This window comes from Hyalella azteca, unplaced genomic scaffold (assembly GCF_000764305.2).
Source record: "Hyalella azteca isolate HAZT.00-mixed unplaced genomic scaffold, Hazt_2.0.2 contig5053, whole genome shotgun sequence".
Taxonomy (NCBI): domain Eukaryota; kingdom Metazoa; phylum Arthropoda; class Malacostraca; order Amphipoda; family Hyalellidae; genus Hyalella; species Hyalella azteca.
The window spans coordinates 73,135-85,312 of record NW_025935257.1 but is presented as its reverse complement, the minus strand read 5'-3'; positions in this window follow the sequence as shown (position 1 = coordinate 85,312).

The window sequence follows — 12,178 nt, the reverse complement described above, 5'->3', positions numbered from 1 at the left end:
TTGATTCGGGTAATTCGCGTTAGTTTTTGCCCGAATCTTCATAATATCGCACGTGCAAACATCACATAAATGTATTTCTATCACTCAAATGTATCACCAGAAAATGAAAAAGGTTTAAATTAACGTCAACATTGCATTCATGAACTGAATATTTAACAAATACACGGGAATAGTTTAGGATTAGTAATGCTGTTCTTATTTTTTTAAGGTTCCACAAACGGGCGTCACGATCCAATTAGAGTTGAGTCCGAGCACGAGTGTCATGACATTCCTTGTCAGTCCGTCTGGCGAGCGCAGCTGACCTCTCGGCCACCATTTCAACAAGAGTTAATTACCACAATTTTCCTAAGACTATATTTGCTCTAGACTGTCAATAGTTGACCCATGTCCATCACGGCCTGATTTACTTAAGAATTTGTTACTTTTAGTTTGAATTCAACATTAAAAATCGAAATTAGATTTGAATTACGACTTAAGGAACTGTTGTGTTATCACATTAATGATAAGATAATAAAAGAAAATATTATTTTGCATATGACCTGCTTCCGAAAATTGACTGAATTGCATTCACTGGTCGTTCAAACAACGAAATGTTGTTTCGTCGATGAAGTTTTACCGTGACAGAAGCAGCTGCAACAGCGCAACATGAGCAACAACCGTAAAGATGAAAGTAACGACCGTATAGTGGCAGTAATAAAAACTGAATTGGCAAAGGGAATTACTGTAGAGGTAAAAAAACAACCGTAGATGTATAACAATCAGCATTAAAGGGAAAAGTAACTACACGATAGACCAAATTGACAACTTTACAGGCAAATTAATCAACAACGGCGGCTAAAGTAATAACCATAGAGGCATAACAAACAAGCATACAGGCTCAAGTGTCGTCCAATGACACTCGCGATGATTGGAACTGATTGGCGCTGCGCGGCTGTCATTGGCCGGGAGGGACGATGCCCTGGAGATTGTTCATAGTAATCATCGTCCAATCAGCAACGATCAACCATCGTTAGCGAAGTGGTTTCAAATGATTCAATATTAAAAAAGTAATTTAATTTAACCAGCGTAACTCAATATTTAGATTTTCAATGTTTTTTAAACACCTATCACTTTCAACAAAAGATAATTCCAACTTAGGCATACAGGAGTCAACAGGAAACCTCCTCCCTCGCGCCCCAGAGACGTGGTTGGCTGCAGGCATTTGGTCCGACCTTGCCGGGGTTATTTTCACACTTTTTTACGGTGAGCATGCGAGGGCAGCGATCATAAGATAATACCGCAGATAAATAAGTAAAATAACCAAGCTCGAAATTATAAAGAGAGAGTTGCATTCGTGAGGGCCGCGGCCACATGGAATTCAACTGATGAATTCGGGGTGCGGTATTAGATTCCGCCTCTGCGTTGCCATACCATTAATGTGATACGCGTGAGTCTCTTGTAGTCTGTCTGATATTGAGGTAATTATTTTAAAAATGAAGTAAGAAGAAACATAATTATTCCGTTACTGAGCTAATTGATTTAATATTTCATTACTCGGGCAGATATACAGATAAATTTGCTTATATCCAGTTGTGGTTGTTCTAAATTGTTCAATTTTTTTCGATGACAACATTTTTGAAAGTACAATAGATAGTTGTGAGCAACTAAAATTTTTTTACGGAGAATGAAAGTAAAGTGATACAATAAATATTTTTTCTTCATCAATCGTATAACCTTACATGTATCAGCCAAAGTTTGTGTGTTTGAAACCTCGCACTGGAAATTTATAGTGGCTATTCGGGCGCGTTTTTAAGAGAGTTAGCTTACAAAGTATAGTCCCAAATAAAATTTTGTTTATAGTGGAGTAATCATGAGACTTTTAAAATGAGTGGAGTGAGCGTCGGGTAAAATATCGAATGGCGATTATTAGGTTGGTAAATGTAAATTTTACTAAAAAAAATAAACAGTAGCAGTTTCTATTATGTTATAAAATGAAACTTAAGTAGGAGTTTCGGGTCGAATGCAGCAGGATTGATAAGGTCTTTCTCAAGTTATCGTGATTTGATATTACAATTATTAATTGGAATCGGGATGTCAGGATTTAGGATGAAGGATTTGAAATAACGCAATTCTCAAATATAAGTCCCTTACAAAACAAGGTTAAACTGCTATTTGAAAGAAGTTCAGGAAAATCACTCAATTGATTGATTTTTATTCACAGAGGAGCTCTAGTTACAATTCAAAAGAAAAAAGAAAAACATTTATAAAATAATAGAGACATCCAAGTGAATGCCCATAATTAAGCAGATAAGCGTCGCAGGCAACAGAAGTGATTTAAAACTCTATTCCAATGATAAAGCAAAGAAGAGCAATAGAAAGTTTCTAAATTAAACACATACAAGGAAAAAAGCCTTAAGAAAACTGATAACGGGATGTCACTAAAATTAAGCATGTATCAGCAAAATTGTATTCTGTAAAATCAATTTAATGATATAATTTCTAAGCAATATACACGCACGGACTCAATATCAACGGTAATTAATTTCCGTCTTACCAAATCTGATCAGCTTATATAAGTGCTTACTGAAGCACACCACCTAAATGCACCATTGTTTTCCGCGTACGTGGCACACGAGCAAAATTGACCGATTAATATATTCATTTATAAAGTTTTCCCATGTCATATCCAATATAATTCTCCTCCGAAGAAGCTGTGGTTTTTCCTTTCATATTTCTATTGGCTCAGTGCAGGAAAACAATTTATGCTTGTAAAAGAAAGGGCAGTAAATCAACCAATCCAACCAAAATACAGGATGTTTACTTTCGAATCCATTTCAAATTTTTCCCCGTCGAAATTGTAAAAGTATTTCTTACAATGTTGTAGTGCGTCCCTCGACGGTAAATAAATGTGTGGTCGGCGTGCAAGAGATCGTTAATTAGAAAAAAGGGTCATGAGTCGCCGCCCTGTTACAAATAACTTTGGCGAATTTCAGCTGCTAAATATGGCGAATGGCTGGCCGCCTCTACACCGACCAGGATTTCAAATTATTTTCGGTTATCCGCTCCAAGGATGAACGCTGAAATCGACGTTAATTACGGTAACCCGCGCGCCCAACAGAAAAGGTTTCGGGCAACAACAAAGCTTTGCTTGACCCGCAGTTTGAGATTCTTTGTCTGGCGGTCGCCTTCTCCGTCCAACCAATTCTTTGAGCGGAGCGTCCGTCTTCTCAGTTGAGATCCTCCCCGTCCACTCCTAATCCTCTGATGAGATCCTACGCGTCCGTCCAGTCCTGATTTACTGATGGGATCCACCGCATCCGTCCAGTCCTGATTCTCTGATGGGATCCACCGCGCCCGTCCNGAGACAGGATCCACCGCGCCCGTCCAGTCCTGATTCACTGATGGGATCCATCGCGCCCGTCCAGTCCTGATTCACTGATGGGATCCATCGCGTCCGTCCAGTCCTGATTCACTGACGGGATTCACCGCGTCCGTCCAGTCCTGATTCACTGACGGGATTCACCGCGTCCGTTCAGTCCTGATTCTGTTTCTACGGATTGACTTTCTTCTCGAAGCTCAGCTGAAGTCTCTTCTCATGCCAAGCCTTTAATTTTGGCCAGTGTATTTATGAGGTTTATTTCTTAGAGATTTGAAAACCGCAAATTTCCTGTAGTGTAATAAAGTTTTATTGGATACGAGGATAACGAAGTGTTATTTGTGATAAGTAAACATATTTAATGAATTAAGTGAATATCATCAGCAGTTTTCTGCACAAATTAAAGGAGCCGTAGCACCAGTCTCGGCCGTCATTTTTTCCAATTGGAGTCAAAAATATTATTTTTATATCAATTAGAAACGTTAATTGATTTTTATGCAGGTGACGGTTGAATTCCATTTATCTAAGCAATAATTAAATTTATAAAATCTCCGTCATTTCCAATCTATTTTCATATCACAAGTGAATTTTTATTGCTTTGAATAGATTAAAAGGTCTGTGGGATGCACTGTAGAAGCTTAGGTTTGGAAAAAGTGGAAATCTAACAAGTGAAACGTGGAAAGGAATAAAATGAATTTTTTCCAATTTAAAATTATTCCGAAAAACATCAATCGAATTTGTATTTAGAAGTCGATTTATAATATACCCTTCAGCGGCACGTTAACAAACGTAAATGATGCTTCACCTATGACCTGATTATGTAAATTTTTTTTGGAAAAACTCGCAGAAAGGAATTATTATCATTTGTCTCCATGTGTAAATAAGTTGAAGCGAAGCGTGAGAAGCAATGACTTGACCCAAGCAGGGTGCAGAGGTCGGATGCATCAGACATAGAATATGGCACGGCTTGAACTATGCATTGCATGCCGACAGCATCCAGTGAAAGGCTCCTTCATCATACACGTGATCTACAAGTGCAGGCTCCGCAATAATTGTATGGTCGTATTCAAATTTTCTTGTTGCGTTGACGTCTTCTGTCCAGGACACACAATAGACGGCACTGAATAATTGACTCTAGATTCTTCGTTCGAGGCAGTGATATGCTGAAACCGAGATAATTTCGTTCGTGCTGGGAACATCCTGTGATAATTTCGAGGTATAGGGAAATCGAAATTTCCAATATATTTTCTGTGGAAAATCTAATAAATGGGAATGATCATTTCGACGCTGATTCATGGCTCATTTTAAAAATAATAATTGCAATTTCTTGAACATGACTGATAGGATCGACTGATGTGAGCAAAGGCTAACTCTTTTCAGAACAGTTCATAAAACACACTCATATACTCTGAATTTTTCATGGCCTTTATGGCAGAATCTGTTCGGTTAAGGAGACCTCAAGCATTCAAGTCACTAACGATCCACTTGAACCTGAGGTTACTTCAGGAATACGAGTTTCTTTAACCCAAGTTTGGGTCGATCAGTACGTGCTTATCGACTCCGGGTAAGCAAGATTTCCAGGATAGAATGGCGCAGTGTTAAAGTTTCTGACACTAATAAGTTTGGAGGTAAAAACTTCATCACATCAGATTGAAGAATGGGTTATTATTAGAATCGTTAAGATATCCAGTTAAATGTTCGATCCCTCCAAACGTAACAGTTTCATAAACCGACTGTCGAACATGATGGCATGAAGGCAAATAATGAAGATATTCTGCCAAAATAAAAAAGAACTATATTTTCCTGAAGCGCTGCGCGGTCATACAAATGGTCAAAAACGAAGAACAAATGATAGATTTCACAAGTTTCTTCCATTCTGACGTCACGTTTTGGTATGGTGCCAAATTTGCCTTCAAATACTAGTGGAATAAAATTCTTAGAACTGCAATTAAATAACTATAATTAATTGATTAACTTGCTTTAGAAAGGTCAGTTCGCTCTGAATATTTAGAGCTGCCTTCAGTACTTAAATAACTTCTTACTCACTATTTCACTTTAAAAAATTTAGTGGTAAAGATTTACAAAAGGTGTGAAACTGTCATGCATGAAACTTAAAAACGTCAAATTCATTGATAAAATAAAAAATTAATGTCCAAAATTGGTGCGTACTGCGAAGGTTTGCAAAGCTGTTGGCAAAAATGTCCCGCGGTCGCTGCCGATTTATCATCGCTAACTCCTGACAAATAACGAGTTGTTTATCTTGTCCCATCTGTCACGCGATTTAGAATGGTTGATGTAAATCACAATTTTTTGGTCTTATATATTTACTTTTTATCTAAGCTCATATTCTTGTCAGCGCCCTGCATACTTGATCGAAACAATTTTAGTTTGAAGAATAACCAATTTTTCTGTTATGAAAGTTTTAAGAATTTCCAATTTTATAAGGGATCACGTTCGTATTCCTTACGTCGGCATGTTTTGTGATGAATAGATGACGAACTTTAATCTATTACTACTTTATAACTATTATTGATATTATTTTGTGCTTAAGACTCACGGTGTTTATTTATAGGGAGAAAAACACAAATAAATGTACTGATTATTCGTTTTTTATGTTATTGAATTATTCACTGTGATGAGTATGATTTCATTTTATAACGACGATTAAATCTAAGTAGTACTCATTATAGGCACTAATCATGTTTCCAATAACTCTTTAGAGGTACTGAGCATGTTTCTAATGCCTTCTTATTGGTGTTAATAATGTTCATATAATGCATGCATATCATTAGCACAGAGCTCCTTCAGGAAGTTCGCCGCAATCATTACACATCACGAACAATGCTAATTGTGCCCTGAGTAATTATAGACGTTCTATTTGGCCATGCCCTGGAACCGTGAGTTAGTGTGACGGTCATGGAGGAGAACACTCATTAAATTGGACGGGTCATCTAAGCGATCATTAGAGTTAATATTGACGGGTATGGCGGCGCCATTTAACGGATGCCAGCTCCGGGCCACTCCTTGTGCTGCATCTGGTGCTGGACAAGGTCGCCCTCCATGTATACGTTCCTTTCCCGAGTGTGGGCGTCGAAACAACTTGAATTTTCTTTCCATGTTGGGCTTTTTATGAATCATGATAAAATTATGAAAAAAATGATTGAATTGTTGGTTCTTTAGTTCTTTTTTGAGTGCTTTCTGTACAACGTATGTCGTGAGAAATGAAATCCATTCATTGCGAATTGAATTTAAGAATGCGCTGATAGAATCGTGATAGAATTGCAAAAATGTTGCGGTAGAAGAAGTAAAAACATGTTTGCGAACATTTCTAATATATTTTTTATGCGAATAAGGTTATAAATGAAAATATATAACAATTGTTGCCTGAAAACCGATCTTGACAAATTTTAAATACAAAACCTGGTCGCAGTAGTAACCTGCAGTGTCATGTTGGGTGAGCTTCGAATATAGCGCTTGATACCATAATAATTTACCCGTATTTTTTAATTAATAATTTATATGATATTAAATCTCTGTAGTGATGGCCATAAAGCTTAAAAATAGGGTCTGCAATCTCAAAATTATCGATCTACTGAATGATTTACGATGATCGTTAACTAAGGTTTCATGTTCCCAATTAGCAGGCTTGTGACGAATTACTAATGATGCAATATTTGAACTATGTTATTAATAGTTATGACAGGTTCGTGCTATGCATGTTTTCATAAGTGATCATGACCGTTCCGCGATGATAAGAATTCCTATAATTACCTCTAACGATCGTAAATGAACTTCAAATCCTGATTGGTGATTATTGCTTAGATTTAAGAGTAAGTTATTGTTATTTAGTAATTGGTCCATGCGTAGCGCTACGTGCAGATTAATCGTGACAAAAATGCGTTTAAGTGCACAGTGTTCAAAATAACAATGTAAAACTGTGTGGCCGGCGTTTTAAAGTGGCCGGTCGCCCCGTGAAAATGAAATGTTTCGTCGATTTTTTTTTTAATGGGGTAAATGTTTTCTTGCTTTGAATTAAATAAATGCTAGCACGGTGTTCTTTTTATGTACCGGCCGACCACTGAAATGCCGGTATGACAGTTTAACAGCAATTTTTTGGTCAGTGCCACAGATAACACCTCACGGAATTCCCTGCTGTCACTCCTGAGTATTGATATCAAGTCCCGAGAAGGTCATCTTTCATGCCGTGGTTGCAGGCTAGCACAAGCCTTAATTAAATCGACAGCGCCATTAGCTCGGTATATGATGAAGGCCGAGAAAGCAATTGACGCGACCTCGCCATTTGAGATGATGATTGTCATGTCAACCACGATGCTGAAGATTTGGACAGCATGGATCCAACGGCTTGGCTTAACTCAGGCTGCTGTTAAGCTTGACTTATTGGCAGACCGACAAGGCGCGTCTCTCAAATTCACTGAAGAGCTTGACTGATTGGCTGACCGATGAGGCGCGACTCTCAGACTCACTGTAGAGCTTGACTGATTGGCTGACCGACGAGGCACGTCGCTCAGACTCACTGAAGAGCTTGACTGATTGGCAGACCGACGATACACGTCTCTCAGACTCATTGACAAGCATGGCTGATTGGCAGACCGACGAGGCACGTCGCTCAGACTCACTGACATTTATCAGAGCATTTCTTGCTCAATTGGACCATTCGACATAATATGCAGATAATGGCAAACATTTCCGAGTCACCTTGCAGACCTGGCGCTTGCGTTGAGCGTTCACTTGTTATTTCGATGGTGAAACTAAGCCGGAGCATAAAAACACGATGAAATTTTTTCCACAATACCCATGAATGTAAAATGCATGAATGTAATGTTTTTTCCACAATCCCCATGTTCGAGCATCAATTTTATGAATGCATTAAAAATATATTACTTATAACCTTAAATACTTGACATATATTTTACCCATACATATAAGAGCACCGTGAATATATTGTATTCATTGACATGAATTTGAAAGAGAGTCGCGTGCATTTGAATGAATGCTAAGAACAATATATGAACATAAATTAGTATAAATTAATAAATCAATGTGAATTATTCAATTATATATGAACTATAAGAATTTTTATTGTAAATAGTTTGAAAATAAGTAACATATGCATTAATGTCGTCATTTTTTTTTTTTTTGAAAATATGTCAACAAATGAAAAAGGCCGTGATCGAATAGCTTGCAATTATATCAACGAATCAAATTATGTCGTAAATAATTTGCACTACTTTTCCAAGCATGAGTGGAGGCCGTAAATAATTTAGGGCAACAGTTTTAACCTATTCATGTCATCGCACGCTTCAACTACAGAATTCATGGAGAAAAAGACCGAGAAAACGATCAGTGGCTTGGCAAGGCATCCTGCACCGCACCTTGCAAGCAGTCGCACATGCTCACAGCTATAAGCGTGGATCACATATATACTAAACTATCATAGGAATTGTTAATTTATTTGTCATATGTTATTCAAGATGCAATTCATCATCTCCCAACCGCAGAACTGTCACATGATGGTATGAATGCTTTATCAGTTACGATCGAAGTAATAATTTTCAAAAATTGAGCTACTGAAATTTTAGATTACACTGAAAAAATTTAAGAGTTAATGGGTCATACTATGCAAATAGTGACATACTTTCTGCGCGTAGCAATGATACGCCGTTCTTCCTCACCAAACTGGTTTATTATGTTATTATGACACACACGAGGGCAGAAAGTGCATTAAAATTTTGACAAAGCCTCACATATTTTTCTCAGTGGATAACTTTCACTGTAGCTCTCGTCATCTCGCTGCAGCTCGCAATAAACAAGCCGTGTATCTCGCCGAGCTTCCGTTCGATGTAACTAAGCAGGCAAATTACACTTCAGTCATCAGCTCTGCAATCAAACTTTCAATGCATTGATGTGAATCGGAAGCGTAGCGTCCTGAACGCAGACATGGATGTCAATACCGTCCTATATCTTGAGAACTTGAGACCCATACTGTGGTCGTTCATTCATAAATAGTTGCGAGGTCGTAGCTCCGTCAGCCAGTCATTGTTGGCTTTTCAAGCCGAATCAACTATTCACAGACGTGAAATCGGCAGCTATGTATCGAACCCGCATATTGAACCCGGTGGATGTCGAGTAGCTATTTCAAATTATCGTCAGTCATGAAAAGATACGGTCAAATGACACGATTTTATATCTTCTGTGAACAAGGCACGAAAAGGAAAAGAATTGGCGACAGGCCACATCAGGCCTACGCTTCAGCGCCGAGATCACTATGTTATGTTATGTTATGTTATGTTATGTTATGTTATGTTATGTTATGTTATGTGTACTTAGCGAGTTCTGATAGGGCGATCTCTGGCGGCTCACCACGAATTTAGGCTCTAGAGTCTAGCCTGATACCGCATGATAATAAACAGTTCGGTAAGGTAGGAAATCAATTAATCAAATTAGATAATTTGTATTCCTTGTCGTAAAAATTCTAACTATTAATGACAATCAATTGAATCATTGATTTAATCTCCGAAAATTACAAAATAAACTGTAGGTGATTTGCTTTTATTTGTTGAGTGACATGCCCCAATAAATTACGATTGTATTGCATGCATAATTTCGATCAATTTAAATCAATCTCGAAAAATCAGAGATGAGAATGTGTTTTTTTTTTTCAAGTATATGATCTGAGGTATGAAAAAAACTGTGTCCGTAATTTATTCTGTTAGCAATGTAGTTTGAAAAAATATCGATAAATTAGATGAAATTGCTTTTGTGACCCTGTGCCAATAATTCAGTTGATTTTGCCGTTACTGTACTTTGCCACCTTTTGGGGGTACAAAAATTTGTCATATTTTAGTTTTCACGCAAACAAGCGAACAAACGAAGCAATCCACAGCTAGCATAGGATGGAACATTATTTAGGTAGTCTCATTAATATCTAATTATATAGACTATACGCCGAGAAAAAAACTTTCTAAATAGATATTCTGCAAGGAAATAAATTTATTTCTTGTCAGCGTCGAAGTATTTTTAGTAAAAAAATTCATGTTTGAAGTGAAAGTCGCTATTATGCTGGCATCCATTATATAATACGTGACGAGATGACGTAACAGAGGTCTAACAAATTTTAAATTCTCCTTAAAAACGATAACGATTCGCAGGTAATTCACTTGACATCGGATCAACGTGATCGTGGGAACGACTCTAGGATGAAAAATAGTAATATAGGATTAATTATAGACTAAATTATAGTTATTTAGGACTATAAGACTAGATTCTAGGCTCAGGATCACAGGTTTTCCGAGAGAAATCAAAACTAATTTTTGGAGTAGTATAAATAGTATAAATATTTTGAATTAGGTCAGATATTTCCTGTTGATTTCTATAAAATAAGTTAACCTTTTAAAATATGTACCCTCGAAAAATATATGGTTCCATGTGGTTCTGCACACGCAAGCCTTGGCATCAGCAATGGCTATCTAAAGAGAGCATCTAGGTAATTTTGGAGTGTATCCTTCGATCTTTGAACAAGCTTAGGGCTCTTAACATCGACCAGACAGCTTGTGCAACACCGAGACAGACTTGTTGCCTGGTTTGTGTGTCTCCCTGACCACACATACAAACTCAAGTCTTTCATACAAGGTTATGTATGTGCGAACCTGTACCAGCATGTTTTGCTGGACCTCAGTCCATTATGTGACCTTTTATGGAGCTCGTTGCTGTCATTACTGTTATTTTCACCAAATATTCTACAATAACAATAATGGAAAGTAAGATAAATATTGAAGGTAAACATTTTCTTTCCAATTATTAATAAGGACATGAGCTGGTGACGTTGGACCGTCAGCTCTGAACCTGTGTAGATTAGCTCAACCTTCTGAGCCAGACACTAACCTGTTCCTTATCTCTGAGTGTTGTGTAATATGTGCATCATTTAGATTAACTTAACTTTCGCTTCCGTTTTTAAAGCGACAAATTTCCAATTATTAATAAGAGAGACATGATAAAGACAACAATTTTCTAGTCAAAGCCACAGTTTGCAGTGAAGTTCATTTGTGCAACCAACTTTCTTTGTTACAAACTTCCGAATTTTGTTGTATTTTTAGATGGCGTTTCTTAGAATCTTGGTTTTCTTTTCCTCGGACTATATTCGATTCAACTCTGAATTCTGCTTATGAATTAACCATCTTCAATAATTGTCAATACAGTCAAAAATGCTCATTATGTTTGCTCTCTCAATAACAAGTAGGAATCAATAATTTTGCACATCCAACCCCGTCAACCACTAACTGACTAAGTACACAATTTCAGAACCAAGCTGACCTTGTCAACATCTCAAGAAACTTATCGATGCAAGTTGACATTGTTAGCATCTAACACAATTACAGGGATAAATTAACCTTGTAACATGCATATACACAATTACAATTAAGATTTGACCTTTTCAAAATCTGGTGACAATTGCACGTAAAATTTGGTCCTGTCAACATTTAAAGACACAATTGCGATGCAGTTTGATTAAAGTAACAAGCTACAACTGCAGGCACAATTTGACCCTCGAGGCATACAATAGCCACATTCCTATTAAAAAGTTGCCATTAGAAAACCTTTGGGAACTAAATTACATTAGAATTTAACCTTCTAAACGTCTTCAAGAAACAAATAACTTCGAATTTACTATAGAAAAACATGCGGATATAAATTTCATGCACGTTTTATTTCAGTATGTTTATCATGAAGCATCTCGTGTGGTGATTGGTTTGTTATAGACGTGACCGCGTTTTGGGGTCACCGAGGTCACTGGTCGCAGCTTGC